Source organism: Petaurus breviceps, unplaced genomic scaffold (genome assembly GCF_028583685.1).
Source record: "Petaurus breviceps papuanus isolate PSGF00001 unplaced genomic scaffold, PetGlider_PUasm1.0 171, whole genome shotgun sequence".
Lineage (NCBI taxonomy): Eukaryota > Metazoa > Chordata > Mammalia > Diprotodontia > Petauridae > Petaurus > Petaurus breviceps.
Window position 1 is genome coordinate 17,062,537 of NW_027185754.1, and position 16,140 is coordinate 17,078,676.

Here is a 16,140-nt window from a genome sequence, read left to right on the forward strand (position 1 = left end):
CAAGTCCAATGGGGCATGGAAGATCTTTAAATCCCATAACCCTTACACCATATTGACTTAGAAACCTACATATTAACATTATGATTTATTTTATTTTTATTTATTCTGTTAAATATTTCGAGGTTACATTTTAATCTGACTCTGGTCAACTTGAGGAGTGCTGAGGGCTCATCTGTGTTTGTCACTTAATGGGCCTAGATCACTAAGAGATTAAGTGGCTTTCCTGGATCATAGAATTAATATGATGAGAGGCTGGACTTGAACTCAGGTCTTCCAGACTTAAAGTCTGGCTGTCTATCCACTAGACCTCTCTAACCCAATGCTATCTTCTTGGAGAATGTGTCACTTTGTTGAAACCCCTTCTTCCTCTCACCCAGTAATACCTTCACTATTCCTCTCCCTCTCCTACTTCTTTTCTACCCTATAGTTGTTTCTTCATATATAACAAAGAATTACAAACCTATGTTTGGCATCACTCATGAGCCCCACACTTCAAAGAGAATGTCAGAGACAGCCATCTGTGCTTCTTTAGGACTTTCCCCAAGCCCCTTCTACTATTACCTTCCCTTCTGTGATTACTTTCTATTTACTCAGTATATATCTTGTCTGAACTTAGTTATTTGCATGTTGTTTCCCCCATTAGACTGTAACCTACCTGAGGGCAAAGAGTGTTTTTGCCTTTCTTTGAATCTCCAGCACTTAGCACAGTGTCTGGTGAATAGCAAGCATTTAATCAAATGTTTCTGGACTATACTCAACACTTACTTGACTCACACTAGATTTTCTGATCCATTCAAACATTTGTTGGTCTTTTACAAAAATCGTGCTACTTGCTCTGGATCATCTTTGTTCCAGAGAAGTAACAAAGACTAATAGATCATCAGTTGTGAGAAAAACAGCCATCCTCTTCCCCAAATCCCAGACATGTAGGATCCACATTTTAACTGGCTGGGGTAAGAGCCATTATTTTCATTAATGGGTCTCATTTTTATTTTATTGGGCTTTTTTACTATCAGATTACAAGCATGTTTTTATTGTAGAGTTTTTTTCTTCTAATGCAATCTTGGATGATGTGCTCAGAATGAATGGAATAGTTATTGTTTTAATTATTTTTTCATCTTGTTTTTTAATTCATTTGTTGCCTTTATTTACTACTCTTAAGTTTGCCATAATAATACTTACTGGGGCTGCTTAGCATCTCCATGGCTTCTATGAAATGCTGAGGAAGCTGCAACTCATCCATGCTTTCAACATTCCTGTGGAAGTCCAACATTATCCCTGTTTCACATATAGCTCCCACAGAGTGTGAGGATTTGCTGGTGAGACAATCTGAGCAGGCAGAGAAAAAGATGGTTTAAAAGGATGGTTTAAAGCCCTTTACCATCCTAAGCCTGGAAGAGGATTGCATTGATCACTATGAAAGCTTGGCATTCATGCAACAGTAATTGACTGTGAGTAAATAGGTCCTCCATAATGGTTTCTCCAACACCATGAGTTTCTTTTAGGTTTTCTTTATATACCAAGTCAGTTTCTTTCAAGGCACTAATTTCTTCCCCAAACTCCTCAGGTCAAGGGTTTTAACCTTTTTTTTGTGTGACACAGATGCCTTTAGAAGTCTTGTAAAGTCTATGGATCCTTTCTCAGAATACTATTTTTATATATATAAAATAAATTCCATAGGATTTCAAAGGCAACCAATAACAATGAAATGAGGTTATCAAATTATTTTTAAAAACAAGTTCACAGACTTAATGTTAAGAATCTCTGCCTTAGGCACTTCTGTAAGTCCCATGAACATCTCCTACAGGATCACAAAAGTTTTCTGAATGAGTATCTTTGGAAAGAGTGACAGGAGGAAAAATGCTGAATACAGGAATGGTGATAAACAGGGATTTAGAGGTAACGTGGCTGTCACAATGGAAACTGAGAGCCCTGCCATCTCTTCTTTTTTTTAATTCCCTGACCCAGAAGGGTCAAGAAGAAAACAAGAAGCAGAGGCAGAAATATATTTGTATCCAGATGCTACATGTGTAATATGTACATTGTAGGAGGTACACCATGCAAATGAGCATTATTTTTGGTCAAACACTTTGGTCAGTTTTTATAGTGAGTTTCAAATGACTGAACAACACGGAGACAAGAGTGGAGGCAGTAATGGGAAGGAGGGAAGTCAAACTTTAAGTTGCAATTTGGCTGAATGATTGTCCAGAGAAACCTGTGGAATGAGAATGATAGTGCTGTCCACTGATGAAGCTGCACACGCCTAGGAGAGATCTCTCCTTAGAACAGAAGCATCTACAATCCAGGAGCTTACGGTAGGTACAAAGTCCCCCGTGTCTGTGTGCTCACTGGCTTCTTGTGTTTAATGACCAGCCTTATCTTGTGCGACATTCCCAGGGCTCCATTTTTCATTAAGCAATTTTTAAAGAGTTTTATGACCCCATGAACAATAATTTTTTTTAGTGAAAGCAGACTGAATTGTAAGTGGCGGTAATTACACCAAACTAATTGTAGGCAAAATTAGCAAGAGGTCAGATCAGTTGGGCCGCAAAAGAAAATATATTCCTGGATCTCACCTTAAATGATCTCTGGAAAATTAATCACAGGAAACAGAATCTTCCTAAATCAATGTGCCCTTCTCACTATACTTGTAGGCTTCAGGTGGGGACCCAGGGAGGAGAGAAAAGAAACATCTTTATTCTGTTGATGGAACCTTTCAACTTTTTGAGAGCTAGTGTGGTACTATTAACACCAGTCTGGGAGTCAGAAAATCTGGGGTTTTGTTTAGGAATCACAGGATTGATTATACATTGGATTAGAATGATCCCAAATCAGAATTTATAGGACCAAAGAGTTTAGAAGTAGAAATTAACTTAGGGATAATCCAGTTAACACCTTATGTTACAAAATGGAAACTGAAACCCAGAGAAAGGAAAGGACTTAACCAAGGTCATGTAGGTAATCAATGACAAAGCTAAGATTTGAGCCATTCAGTTCTTTTCACTCCAAATTTAGCACTCTTTTCCAATTTGTTACATGATAAGTTCTACCATTGACTAGCTGTGAGGTTTTGGGCAATTCACTTCAAGAGACTTTTGAGTCTCAGTTTCCCCATCTATAAGAGGTGACTGATAATATTTACCTTACCTTCAATATAAGGTTGTGATAATGATCAAATGAGATAACAGACATGAAAACATTTTGTAAATTGTAAACAATTAGGCACTTGTAAATGATTATTATTGCTGATTATAATTCTGCATATAAAAGCATCTTTTTTTTTACTTTTTAAAAAGGTATTAATATCTTTTCTTTTTATATTACCTTCATTTTCAAATATTTCCTTCCCTCCCATCCAGAAAGTCATCCCCTGCAGTAAAGAAAAAAAAAAAACAAGAAAAATAGTTTAGAAAAACTGAATATCAATCTACTTTGACAGGTATACAATGTTCTGTACCCACAATCCTCTACTTTTGCAAAGAAAAGTAGGAGTTAGGTTTTCTCATTTTTTCCTCAGAACCAAGCTTGGTTACTATAATTATATTTTCATTTTTTACTATTTTTTTTCTTTTTATATGGTTGTAGTTGTATATGGCTGTATATGGAGGAGGAGGAAGAGGAGGAGGAAGAGGAAGAAGTAGAGGAAGAAGAGAAGGAAGAAGAAAAGGGATGAGGATAATAAAAAGAGGAAAAGGAGGAGGAAAAGAGGACTAGGAGGGGATGGAGGAGGAGGAGGGGGAAATGAAGGAGAAGGTAAAGGAGAGTAAGGTGAAGGAAGAGAAGGAAAAGGAGAAAAGGGATGAAGATAATAAAAAGAGGAAAAGGAGGAGGAAAAGAGGATTAGGAGGGGATGGAGGAGGAGGTAAAGGAGAGTAAGGTGAAGGAAGAGAAGGAAAAGGAGAAAAAGGAGAAGTGGGGACAATAGGAGTGGGGTGGGGTGGAGAGAAGGTACAAAAGAAAGAAGAAAGAAAGAGGAGAGGAAGGAGAAAAAATCTAGATCACATTAATTTGGAATGGGAGTTGGCAACCAGGCAGTCCAAGACTTAATAAGGGGCACTGAAAGGACAGCCCAAGACAGTACAAGTCACAGTTCTTCCTCTCTTAGCACAATGACAAAGGATGCTTATGGAGAAGGCCTAGAAAAGAAAACAGGGAAGCAGCAGCTCTGTCCCAAGCAGAGAGGCTGGCATAAGCTCCCGCAGGTTCTAGAAGAGGCAGCAGCCTCAAAGACACAGCCCATTTCTAAAATCTTTAAATGCTGGCTTCAGCCAAGTAGCTAGGAGAAATGCCCTCAGAGATACAAAATCTAAGAAAAATAGTACTGGCATCCAATTACAACAGTGCAGTTTGCTGCTTTTATCTGTAATTGGACTGTATAGTCTTTCATTCTAATTTACTTTACATCTAAACTGTGATAATCAAGACAAGCAGAACAGAATGGTCTGTAACTGGCTATCCCACTGACACCAGTTAATGCCTAATTATAACAACTAAATTAAAGATGTGACTGTAAAGGGCTTGAATATCAGTTTGAAGCATTTAATTCCACAGAAAGGAGGAGAGATTTTAAATCCAAAGTAAGAAAATCAATATTATGCCTCATTATATTGGTATTGCTAAACAGATTAATGAAATTAAGTATTTTGTTGTATTGTTGTTTTTTAACCATGATCTTGATGCAATGATGGTTTATAATGAATGACTATCACAGAGCAGGAAGTTCACGTTATGAACCAATTTATCGGCTGATGTTGGAATAAATCTAATCTGGGTAGGATAGGGTGAAGCAGCTCTCTCTTATGATATCCTTGGATTCCTGAGATGAGCATCATAACTGCGAATTTTCTGCAGCAAACAGGGAGGGGAAAGAAGAGAGAAAAGCAACACAACCAAACAAAAGATCTCTGTTCCAAAAGCAGAGGGAATCTGCCATTTTTTTCTTGCTTCACCTGTTAGAAATGCTGAGAGGGGCTTAACCTCTCTGGCGCTCCAGACTCAATAATTTTGTCAGTGTGGCTATCCCTCAACTAATGCACATCCTTATCTCTCTTCTTTGACTTAGCCAATGGACTTTGCAAATTTCTATGGGTGGGGGAAAAAAAAGAACTAACTCTTCAATTCTTCTGATGAACCACCCTCGATCTAGAGTATCATTAGGTGACACAATCCATCATCAGGGCAGTGCTCGAAAGGGGCATGGCCTGGAACACAGTCAGCCAGTTGGTCAAGAAAAATTTGTTAAGCACCTACTATGTGCTGGGCACTGTGCCGAGCACTAGAAGTCTGCAATCATAAAGATTCATGGAATATTGGAGCTAGAGGGGACATGTAGAACATGCCCTTCATTTCACAGATGAGGAAATCAGATTAGGAGAAGTGAAGTGATTTGTCCAAGGTTATATGATTCAATTTGATACAAAAAGCATTTATTAAGCTTTTATTTTGTGTCAGGTGCTGTGCTAGGTTCTGAGCATACACAAATGAAACAATCCCCAACTTTAAGGAACCTTCATTCTACGGGTAATCAATTAATCAATAATATTCATTTTGCACCTATTATTTGACAGGCACTGTCCTAGGCACTGGGGACATAAGTAGAAGAAATGAAATAATTAGTCCTACCCAAGAGCTTACATTTAAATGAAAGGAAGAAGTTTATCTAAAATACATACAGTATAGATGGTTAAAAAATACAAATGCATATAAAATAATTGACACAAAGTAGTTTGGGAGAGATGGAATGAGTAGCTGGGAGATATCAGAAGCTTCATACAGAAGATTTTTCTTGAGTTGTGTCTTAGAGGAAGAGAGGAATTCTGAGAGTGCCTTCCAGTTATGTGGGCTCAGACTCAGAGGTGGGAAAAAGGGAACCATGTGTGAGGCACAGGAAGAAGGCCAGTTTAATTCCATCACAGAGTATGGAAAAGAGATGAATTCCAACAAGGCTGGAAAGATAGGTTGAGACCAGTTGTGAAAAGCTTTACAAATTAAAAGGAGGAGTTTGTAGTTTATCCTTGGGGTAGAAGGTTACTGAAGTTGGTTAAGAGGAGCAATCCCATGGTCATTTTGAGGTTTGGGGTCTAGGGGTGGTCGAGACTCCAAAATACCAACAGTCTGGGTCCTGCCAAATGAATTCGACTCAAGCCTTCTCTCAACCAAAGTAAAACAAAGTTTATTAAAAATTCACCATAATGGGAAGACTCTTAAGGAGCCTGAGTATTTGTGATGCTTGTATTGACAAGCAGACCAGAACAATCTGTCACAGACTGAATTTGCTCTAGATTGAATCTCAACCCCTTCATGGAGGCAGGATGGATCTTACATACAGAAAGACTGTGGGAGGGATCTTGGGGTGGTCTAGAGGAAGGGTTTAGGAGGGTCTTGGGGAGTCTGAGGAGGATCTTGAGATCAGCCTCCAGGAATGGGATTAAAGGTGGGAAATAGCTGAAGGCTACCTGGAGATGATAGACAATGGAGGGCTAGGCTAGTTCAAGGGTAACAGATTTGGATATAGATATTTTGATAAGATCAAGGGTGGGAAGTAAAGGAGGGCTAGGCTAGGGTAAAAGTAACAGAGATTTGAGCCTAGAAATAATGAAAGGCTTATGGCCTCAGACAAATGCCTCATCAAGTGGGAAGATTCAAGGGGGTTCCCTGAGCCTAAACCCCATCAGTCAGACCTATATTTAAAGGAATTACTTTGGCAATAGTGTGAGGGATGGACTGCAGTGGGGAGACATGAGGCAGACAGATCAGTTAGAAGACTGTTGAAATAACCTAAACCACAAGATAAGGAAAGACAAGAATATTTGAAGAGGAACAACGGGGGAGATTAGAAATTGCATTTCCAATGGCACCTAAGGTCAGTAGGAAACCAGGGGCAGAGTCAGGATTCACATCTGTGTCACCTGACTCCCAACAAAGTGGTCAGTTTGAGTAAATAAGATGGATTGTGGGCAACTGTGGAAAAGACCAAATTCTTACAGCCGATTGCTTGTCTGGGAGTCAGGAGAGGCTATGGGGAACAGAAGGCGTAGTATAGTTGTGCTGCAAGACTTGAGTGCAGCTGTCTGGAGAATTGCAAAAGAACGATTTGCTTTTCCTGGGGCAGGCTGGACACCATAAGCCCTGCATTGTCCTTGCCAAAGGCAGTAACAGAATACAGATGATGTGAGAGGTCCCAAGTAACTGGAAGTAAAGCTTATTTCATTGTTCTCAACCAATCTTTCCCAACCTAAGCATCTCTACTCAGAGATAAGAAAGGGAAAGGATAAGCAGACTATCCCTCAAAAGCTTTTATTTGCAGACTTCCACACCTAGATTTATTTCCCAGAACCTGGGCTTCATTGGGGGAAAAGACCTAAAAACAAAAGACTTGCATTTTCTAACAACAGCTACAAAACCAGTCAGGGTGGGTCCAAAGCATCTCATCCTAGCAAGGAAAGAATGAGCCCCAGGCTGTGAAGATCAAGCTGCCCCTCCCTTGTGCCCATACCCACCTATAGCCTTGCTTCAGGATGCCAGCCTGTGGGGACAGAGGTTGTGTCTGAGTCTTTAGGAAATGAAAGCACAGCCTAAGCATTTCTCTGGCATCCCATAAGTGTATGGCAATAACAAGCCCACCATGCCTGTCTCTCAGCTACACAAACAAAAACAAATAAAGACTCCTGGCATAGACTCGTCCTGCTGCGACAGATGTGGCTTCTCCGCGCCATCTTGCCTGTTCTTAAGGGTTTTTTTATTGCAAACAGACAGATGTAGCTTGTCCTTTCCATCTTGTTTATGATACCACACACACACCTGTGGAAGGATGAATCCCTGAAGAGATCTCTGCCTTCCACTCAGATGGCTCAGAGACAAAGCCAACCTACCCCATCCTCCCTCCCTCCCCCAGTTACTGTAATAACCATTTCACTTCTTGGTTGGGATGTGCAAAATGCCAGGGTGAGATACACATTAACTCATTCACTCACCCTAGGCTACAAACCTTTGGAGTAAGAAGTGATGTTAAGAAATATGGGCCTGCTTTAGGTGAGGAAAACATGGCAGTGGCCTGTGACACGCTCAGTGGAATGATACATCCATTCACAAGCTGGAGTACTTTAGGAACCAGGCTGAATAAAAACATCCATCTAGCCTCTTTTCCATGACCCACATAAGAAGAAGATGAGAGAGGTTATTAGGCACTGCAATGCATTAGGATTGCTTTACCAGAAGCTGCTACTGCTGTTTCTCTGCCTACCCACTCATCATCTCATGTAGGGCTTTCCAGTGGTCTATTCTCACTTGTAGGGGCTGAGATCAGCTACACTGAGACTGGTTCCTCCCACACAAAAACTATATAAAAGTTCACAAGTTGAAGAGAAAAAGAATCTGCTTCTGTGATTGTATCTTTAAGACTGACAGGTATTTCTTGCCCTCTGATTTGTTCTTGTCCCTACTGACACTCCTGACAATAGATAGCATCTATATAATGTTCCAAGGTTTGCACAGTCTTTTCTGTAATTTGTAAATGGAGAAACTGAGGCTCAGGAGATTTAAATGATATCCACACTCACACAGTTGTTAAGTGTCAGAAGTAGACTTCAAATCCAGATATCTTGTCTGTAAGCCCAACAATCTTTTCACTCTACTGTTCGCCTATTGACTGATTTTCCATGCTTGATTGTCTGCCTGGACTCTAGACCACCTTTTTTGCCTTACTCTCCTCTCTAAGCAACAGCCTCTTCATTTGATAAGCCCTTGCCAGAATGGACTTCTGGTGTCCTCAATGCTAATATCTGACCAGATCATACCATGCTCAACCACTCCAAGTCCATTCCTCTTTTGGGATTTCTGCACAAGCCAAATGAAAATTTAGAAGATGATGATGAGAATGATGACAACATCCTCCAATTCCAACCCATCATTCATACCATGGGGCAGCAGCAAAATAGGGGAATTCCAGCCAGTGTGACATGGAGTAGAACTTCTATATGCCCTGAAATGGATAGGGTAGCTATGAAGGCCTAAGAGAGACCTTTAAGCATTAACAAATTGGGTTCTGATGCTATCACTCATTTGGTTTTCTCCCTAGGCAGTGTGAAACAACTTCTGTGAAGAGTCAAAGAATTAGATGGGGGAAGCAAAGGGTTGCAGTCTGACTCTAATTGAAACCTTCATGACCAGTTGGGCGTGGAGGATGCCAGTGTGTGGCACTCCTTCAAGTTCTGGTACCACAAGAGGACAAGATAAAGTTGAACAAATCTGTAATAAAACCATCCTGCCTTCTGGAAATTCTTCAGCACAGATGGTACTGACCACTAAAATGGACCAAAGACATGAATGCTGTCCTTATACTCTGGAATTATAACCCAACAATGATGGAATCATGTCTCACCAATTACCAGATGGAGCTTCATCTGGTCTTACGTCAAGGATATGCTACCAATTAATTAGCCAGGTAGTGTAAGGCAATCACAAAAAGATGAGCTAACATTCTGATACTTGTATTCAACTATAAAAACCAGTCATTTTGCCAACTTGTGCAATAGTCTGCAGAATATTAAATATCTATGAATAATAGCAGGATAGCAACTTCTCCTCGGACTGTATTTACCTGAACACCATTGAACAAGATGAGAATAATTATGATGATCTTAATAATAATCCTAATATAGTCCACACTTCTATGTTGTTTTGAGGTTTACAAAACAATCCTCATAACAACCCTATAAAGTAAATAGTACATGGATTTTGATTTCCTTTACTACTAAGGAAACTGAGGTTCAGAGAGCTAAACTGCCTTATCCACAGTAACAAAACTAATTAGCCTAGGAGTCAGGATTTGAACCCAAGTCCCTCCCAACTTGGGGCCTTACCCTTTCTAAAACAGGCATGTTTCTGGTTTCTTAGTCTTGGCTCCTCTCCTTGACAGTAGCTTCCAGCTGCCCTTGTCTCAAGACTGGTCACAGATGATAGAAGACAAGACAGGATTTTGCAGAGGGGATGGGAAATGATTCTGAGAGGAGTCCAAAGTGCAGAGAAGTTCCCAGCACCCCGCCTGGCTCTTTTCACCTTCCCCACACTTGTCTGACACTGGAAATCACCATCAGAGGCAGTGGGCCTATTACTTATTTTATTTCATTAGCTCAGATGATGGAGGAGCAAAGACACAGCTTGTGACTCACTATAACAATTGTATCTTTCAGTTTTTACTTTATTTTCCATGCCAGAAGCAAAATTTAATATATTTAGTTAAGAAGAATAGATGCTATTACATCCTGAGAGTTATACAAGGCTGGGCTGGGATTGTTCTATCAAAAGATGAACAAAGTCATTTGGGATCCATTAGGATTATGTTGACCATCTTGCCTGCCTATGATGACCTGGCAGTCGACCTTCCCATGTCTATGGAAGGATGGTGCAGAATTCAGCTTGACCAAAGCAAGAAAAAAAAATCAGCCCTTGAAGGATTTCAGAATCAGAAACTCAGAATGAGGTAGAATGCAAGCCAGAGGTCATCTAATCCAACCTATATCTGCCCAAGAATCTTCCCTAAATCACCCCTCAAAGGTGGTGATCCAACCTTTCTTGAAGACCTAAAGTGAAGTAAAACACACTACCTCCTGAAGCAAAGTATTCCATTTTTGGATAGCTCTGTTAGGGAATCTTTCCTTACATTAAGCCTCAATTGACTCCTTTGTAGTGTAGAGATAAAAATATCCAATCTGCAATAATAGAGGCTGAGGCAGAGCTCTGAACCAATGGCACTTTATTAAAGACTCCATGATCCCCTCTAATGAAGTGGACCTCAGAGCTTCCTCATGCTCTGAGATGCCCCCTCCTTCCAGGGCCCTATCTTTACAGGATTAGATATCTAGACATCGAAGAACAGCTATACCAGATAAGTCCACTGGTTGACATATGACGCATAAGCAAAAATGATCTGTCATCAGGGTCACAGATTGGGTGAGGCAAATAATATCTCCATGGACTAGGTGGTCATAAGATGGTCACCTGCTCACGTTAGACAAGACAGAACGGTCTGGAGGCACAAAAAGAAAATCGGGGAACTTTGCAGGTAGTCGAGTCACTTCCATCCCACCGGGCTTGGCCGCCATGACAAGGAAAACAAGTGTGGAGCGAGCGCCTCTAGTTAGCTTCCCATGATTAAGCAAGTGATCTTGCAATCTGTTGCCCACAGTTCTAGTGAATGATATACAGAACTTATCATCATTGTCCCTATGGAGTCCTATCAAAGCGATTGATACCGAAAGGAATAGAGTAGGGGTCCTCAATGAATCAGCTTTCTCTGGGGTGACAAAGTTAACAAGCTTTTATCGCATATAACTATGGGCTAGGCTTGTGCTAAGCAGCGGGGATATAAATGCAAGGGAAAAAGAAAGACAATCCCTGCCTGCAATGAGCTTACACTCTAATGGGGCAAGACAGCACATAAAAGGGGCTGAAGAGAAGGCCTGGTGTACGTACCAGGTATATATGTGTATATGTATATGTGTTATATGTATATGCATGCACACATTTATACACACACACGCGTCCCAGAAGGAACTCACCAATAGAAGAAAGGTAGCTTCATAGTGGAGAAATGAGAAGACCCCCAAACTCAGAGGTAAATTTCAGGGGGAAAAGGCAACTGGGTTGTGGTAGCAATATCTTGAATCGTTCGAAGCACGGCCAGGAGGAAAATGAAACATTTTTCTCTGGGATGAAAAATGATAAATCTGAACCCTTTCCCACATGTTAGCCCTTCAAATATTTGAATACAGCTGATCATGCCCCTTCCCCCTAAGCTTTAACTTCTCCAGGCTGAATTTCCTCAGTTCCTTCACCTGATGCTCATGTGGTGTAAAAGTGAGGTCTGTTACAATCCTGCTTGTCCTCCATATACTCTCCAGTTTACCAATCTCCCTCCCACAGTGTGGCATCCAGAACCTAGCATAACACTTGAAATAGTGTCTAAACAGGGAAGGGTACGGTGGGACTCTCAGTTCCCTAGTCCATGAGTCCAGCCTCTCTCAAATCAGCCAAAAGACTGAGGCAGCTAATGGAAAGAGAACTGGACCTGGAGATCTACATTCAATTCTGGCCTTAGACTCTTACTAGCTGTGTAACCCTGGGCAAGTCATTAAACTTTCTGCCTCAGTTTTCTCATCTGTACATGGAGATAACAACAGTCTCTAACTACATAGGGTTGTTTTGAGTCTCAAAAGAGATAAAATTTCTAAAGCACTTAACACAGTTCCTGGCACTTAGGTCTTAGTAAATGTCTTTTCATTTCCCTATCAGTTTTCTGTCTGCTATATTACACAGCTGACTCATCTCAAGTTATACGTCCACTAAAATCCCAAGATCTTTTTCAGGAAAACAGCAGTCTGACCATACCTCCCCCATCTCATAATTATGATATTGATTTTTCTGAATCCATGTATAAGGCTTTACATTTATCCCTATAAATTTCATCTTATTAGATTTGACCCAATGTTCTAGCCAGTCAAAATCATTTTGAATCTTGAGTACAATATTTTAACTTCCAGCTTCGTGTCACTGAAAATACGATATGCATGCAATTCATCTATGTCTTTATTTAAGTGATTGATAAAAATTTTAAACAGCATGGAGCCAAGCACAGACCCCTAGGGCACACTCCTAGAGACCTCCTTCCAAGTTCATGTCTAATCAGCCGATGACTCCCATTTGGCATCTGGCCATTCCAGTTCCAAATATTACTGCTAAGGCATATGTAAAAAATACCAAAGTACTATTTTAAGTCTTTGCAAAAAATATAGATTCAGGAACTCATGTTGAACTCAAGTGTTCAAGGATTTGAATTCAGGCCCTCTGACTCCCAATACGGGGGATTTTTCATTTTATCATGATACTGCCCCCAAGGATTTGTAGCCAGACAGCTGGAGAAGGACATGGCAAACCCTTTCAGTATATTTTGTCAAGAAAATAGCAAATGGGGTGTTGGATATGACTTAAATGACTTAACAAGAGCAAGCACCTACTGTGTGGTGGGCTGGATTAAGTGCTGGGAATACAAAAAGAGGCAAACGGCAGTCTTTACCCTCAAGGAGCTTATGATCTACTGGGGAAGACAACATGAAAACAAATATATACAAAGCAAGCTATGTACAGGATAAAGAGGAAATAATGAAAGAAGGGGAAGCATTGGAATTATGAGGGGTTGGGGAAAACCTCCTGGAGAAGGTGGGATTTTAGCTGGGACTTAAAGGGAGCCAGGAAGGTCAATAATTGGAGAAGATGGGAAAGAGCATTCCAGGCATGAGGGGCAGACGGAGAAAAGGTCTGAAACCAAGATGGAGATTGTTGTTTGTGGATCAGCCAAGAGACCAGTGTCACCGGATCAAAGAGAATATGTTGGCATGTAAATTCTAATGCTTCCACATTACCTCTAGGATCAGATACAAACTCTTCACTTGACAATTAACGTTCTTCACAACCTGGCAATCCATCTATATTGTCCTGTTTGTTCTTCCTCAGACACTACTCCCATCTCCCATCTCCATACCTTTGCACTGGTAGTCCTCCATCCCTGAAATGCCTTCTTTTCTTACTTCTATCTCTTAGGATCCCTGACTTCCTTCAAGATTGCCTCATAGTCCTCTCAGCTGCTAGTCTCTTTCTCTTTGAGGTTCATTTACTTATTCCATATCTTATAAGTACTAATTTATGTACCTATTGTGCATCCATTAGAAAGTAAGCTCCTTGAGGGCAGGGATAATTTTTTGTTTGTTTGTTTGTTTGTTTCACTTTTTCTTTGTATCCCCAGTGCTTCACACAAACATTGGCAATAGTAAATGGATAATAAAAACATAATAGTTGATTAATTAATCAATTGATTGATTGACTAGTAAAAAAACACACATGAGTGGGGACTCATGAGCTATAGTTTTGAGCAGATGCTACCCATAGAATATATTGAACCTGAAGTAGCTCATCTTGGAGTTGAGGGGTCCAAATTCTACATAGAAATAGAAGGATAACTTTCAATTAACTCCTCTAAATTTGTCCTTACCCCTCCTTGTCCTTTTCTATTAATGGTGCTTTCTATTCCTCATAGTATTTGAGCCTTTTCTCTTTGGAGTGATTTTTGGCTTTTTCCCATCTCTCATCCCAGACATACAATCAATAAGTAAAACCTGTCTTTTCTCTCTCCAAAATATTTTTCACATCCAGTTTCCCCATCCTACTTTTACTGCACCCACCGTAGTTCAAGGTCTCATCTCTTCTCACTTGAATTATTAGTTTCCTAATTAGTCTTCCAGTCTATTCCTTTCTCAAGAAATTAGCCATACCATCGTCCAAGCAATCTTTCCAGTGTACTTCTGCAATTATGTCATTATTTTATATAGAAACCTTCCATAGCTCCCCATTGTCTGCCAAATGAACATAACACCTTCACTTGATGTCCAATAGGGCTCCAGCCCATCCATCCATTCTTTTGTATACTCTTCTACTCTTGTTACATTTTAATTTCCATATAAACTGGGCTGCTCCAACCCCTATTCACATTCTGACCTCTTCTCTCTATAGCTTTGCTTACATCAATCAATCCTCTATGTCTGGAACAAATCCTTTCCACCCAATCTTTATCTTTCCCTGTTAAAGTTTATCCCTGCCCTTAAGAGCTAACTCAACTGTCAAATATTGGAAAATCAATGACTTAAAAAAAGATTTTAAAAATTAGGCCAAACTCATCGACATATATGTTGATGTGAGGAGGAAAAGAGACAAATATTTTTAAAGCATCTATAACCTGTAAACACTGTGCTAAGTACTTTACAAATGTTGCTTCATTTTATCTTCACAACAACCTGGGAAGGTAGGTGCTGTTATTATTCCCACTTTACTGGAAACTGAGGCAGACGGAGGTTAAGTGACTTGACCAGGGTCATACAGTTAATAAGTATCTGAATTTTTACTTAGTCTTTCTGACTCCAGGTCTTTCACTCTATACACTGAGCCACCTATCTACCTGACTACATCTGTAGTGGTACTTGTCCATAGTTCTTTTATACAAGTAAAAGGGATAGGTGATAGGGAAAGGGGTTCCAACTTCTGTGGGAAAATCCCCTATACAAGTACTCCACATGCATCCAGCCCACTGAAAAACTGTTAAAATAATCATCTCCTTTTATCATACTAATGCTCATTTTGTTGCAGGCATGAAAGTGAACAATCAGACACACTGATATGTCACCATGGTAAATTGCTGATAGAATAAAATGGAAAACTCCAATCCAATAAAGTTCACAGTACACTTTTCCCCCCTCCAACCACTTCCCCAGAATGCTCCCCCTCCCACACCTACAGCATGCCATATAAAAAAGAATAGATAAGAAAAGTGGATGGAATCTCGTCCAAATTTATTACTGAAGATAGTCCCCAGGTGAATGGTAATACCATCCATCTTTTATAGGCAGGCAGATACAACAGTTCAAACAGCTCTTTCTGAGTAGTTTAAAGACTTCTCCGGTTTAAAGGTTTATTAAGATTTCATTAAATTATGATATAGTCCTGACTGTAAGTGCCAGCTGGTTCAGACACTTGAAATAGCAAACGCTAAAACTGTTCAATAAATTTGGTAAGCAAAGTTTCCTCTCATTGACTCCTTGTTCCCAGCCCCAAACTGCTTTTGGGTTCCATGGTCCTCAGTTTCCTCAACTAAAAAAAGAGACAATAGGACTCTTAGTCATCTAAAGTCCCATATAACCCTGTGACTTTATAATTCTACATCCAAGAAGCTTGAGAACAAAGGACTGGCCAGAAGCACAATATTTCTGGATAGACATGAGAGCTGTGTTTGCAGAAGATGAGATCACCCATGCTGGGACATTCAAAGGTCCCCAATCTCCAGGTTACACCTGGCCTGAATAAGCATGTAGCCTGACATGGGCATCAGATGTTTTTGGCTTATATTGAGAGAATCATAAAGAGGATCTCTTCAGAACAAATATCCCCATCCAAACTAATTTTTTTTTTAATTTAAAGCCTCTGAAAGTCAATTTCTAAATTGCTAGTGCAAGGAGAGTGGAGCGCCAATCAATGAAGCTTTGGGATCCCCATTCCAACTTCAGTTGTCCCCCTCCAATGAAAATAATGTGGGAATGG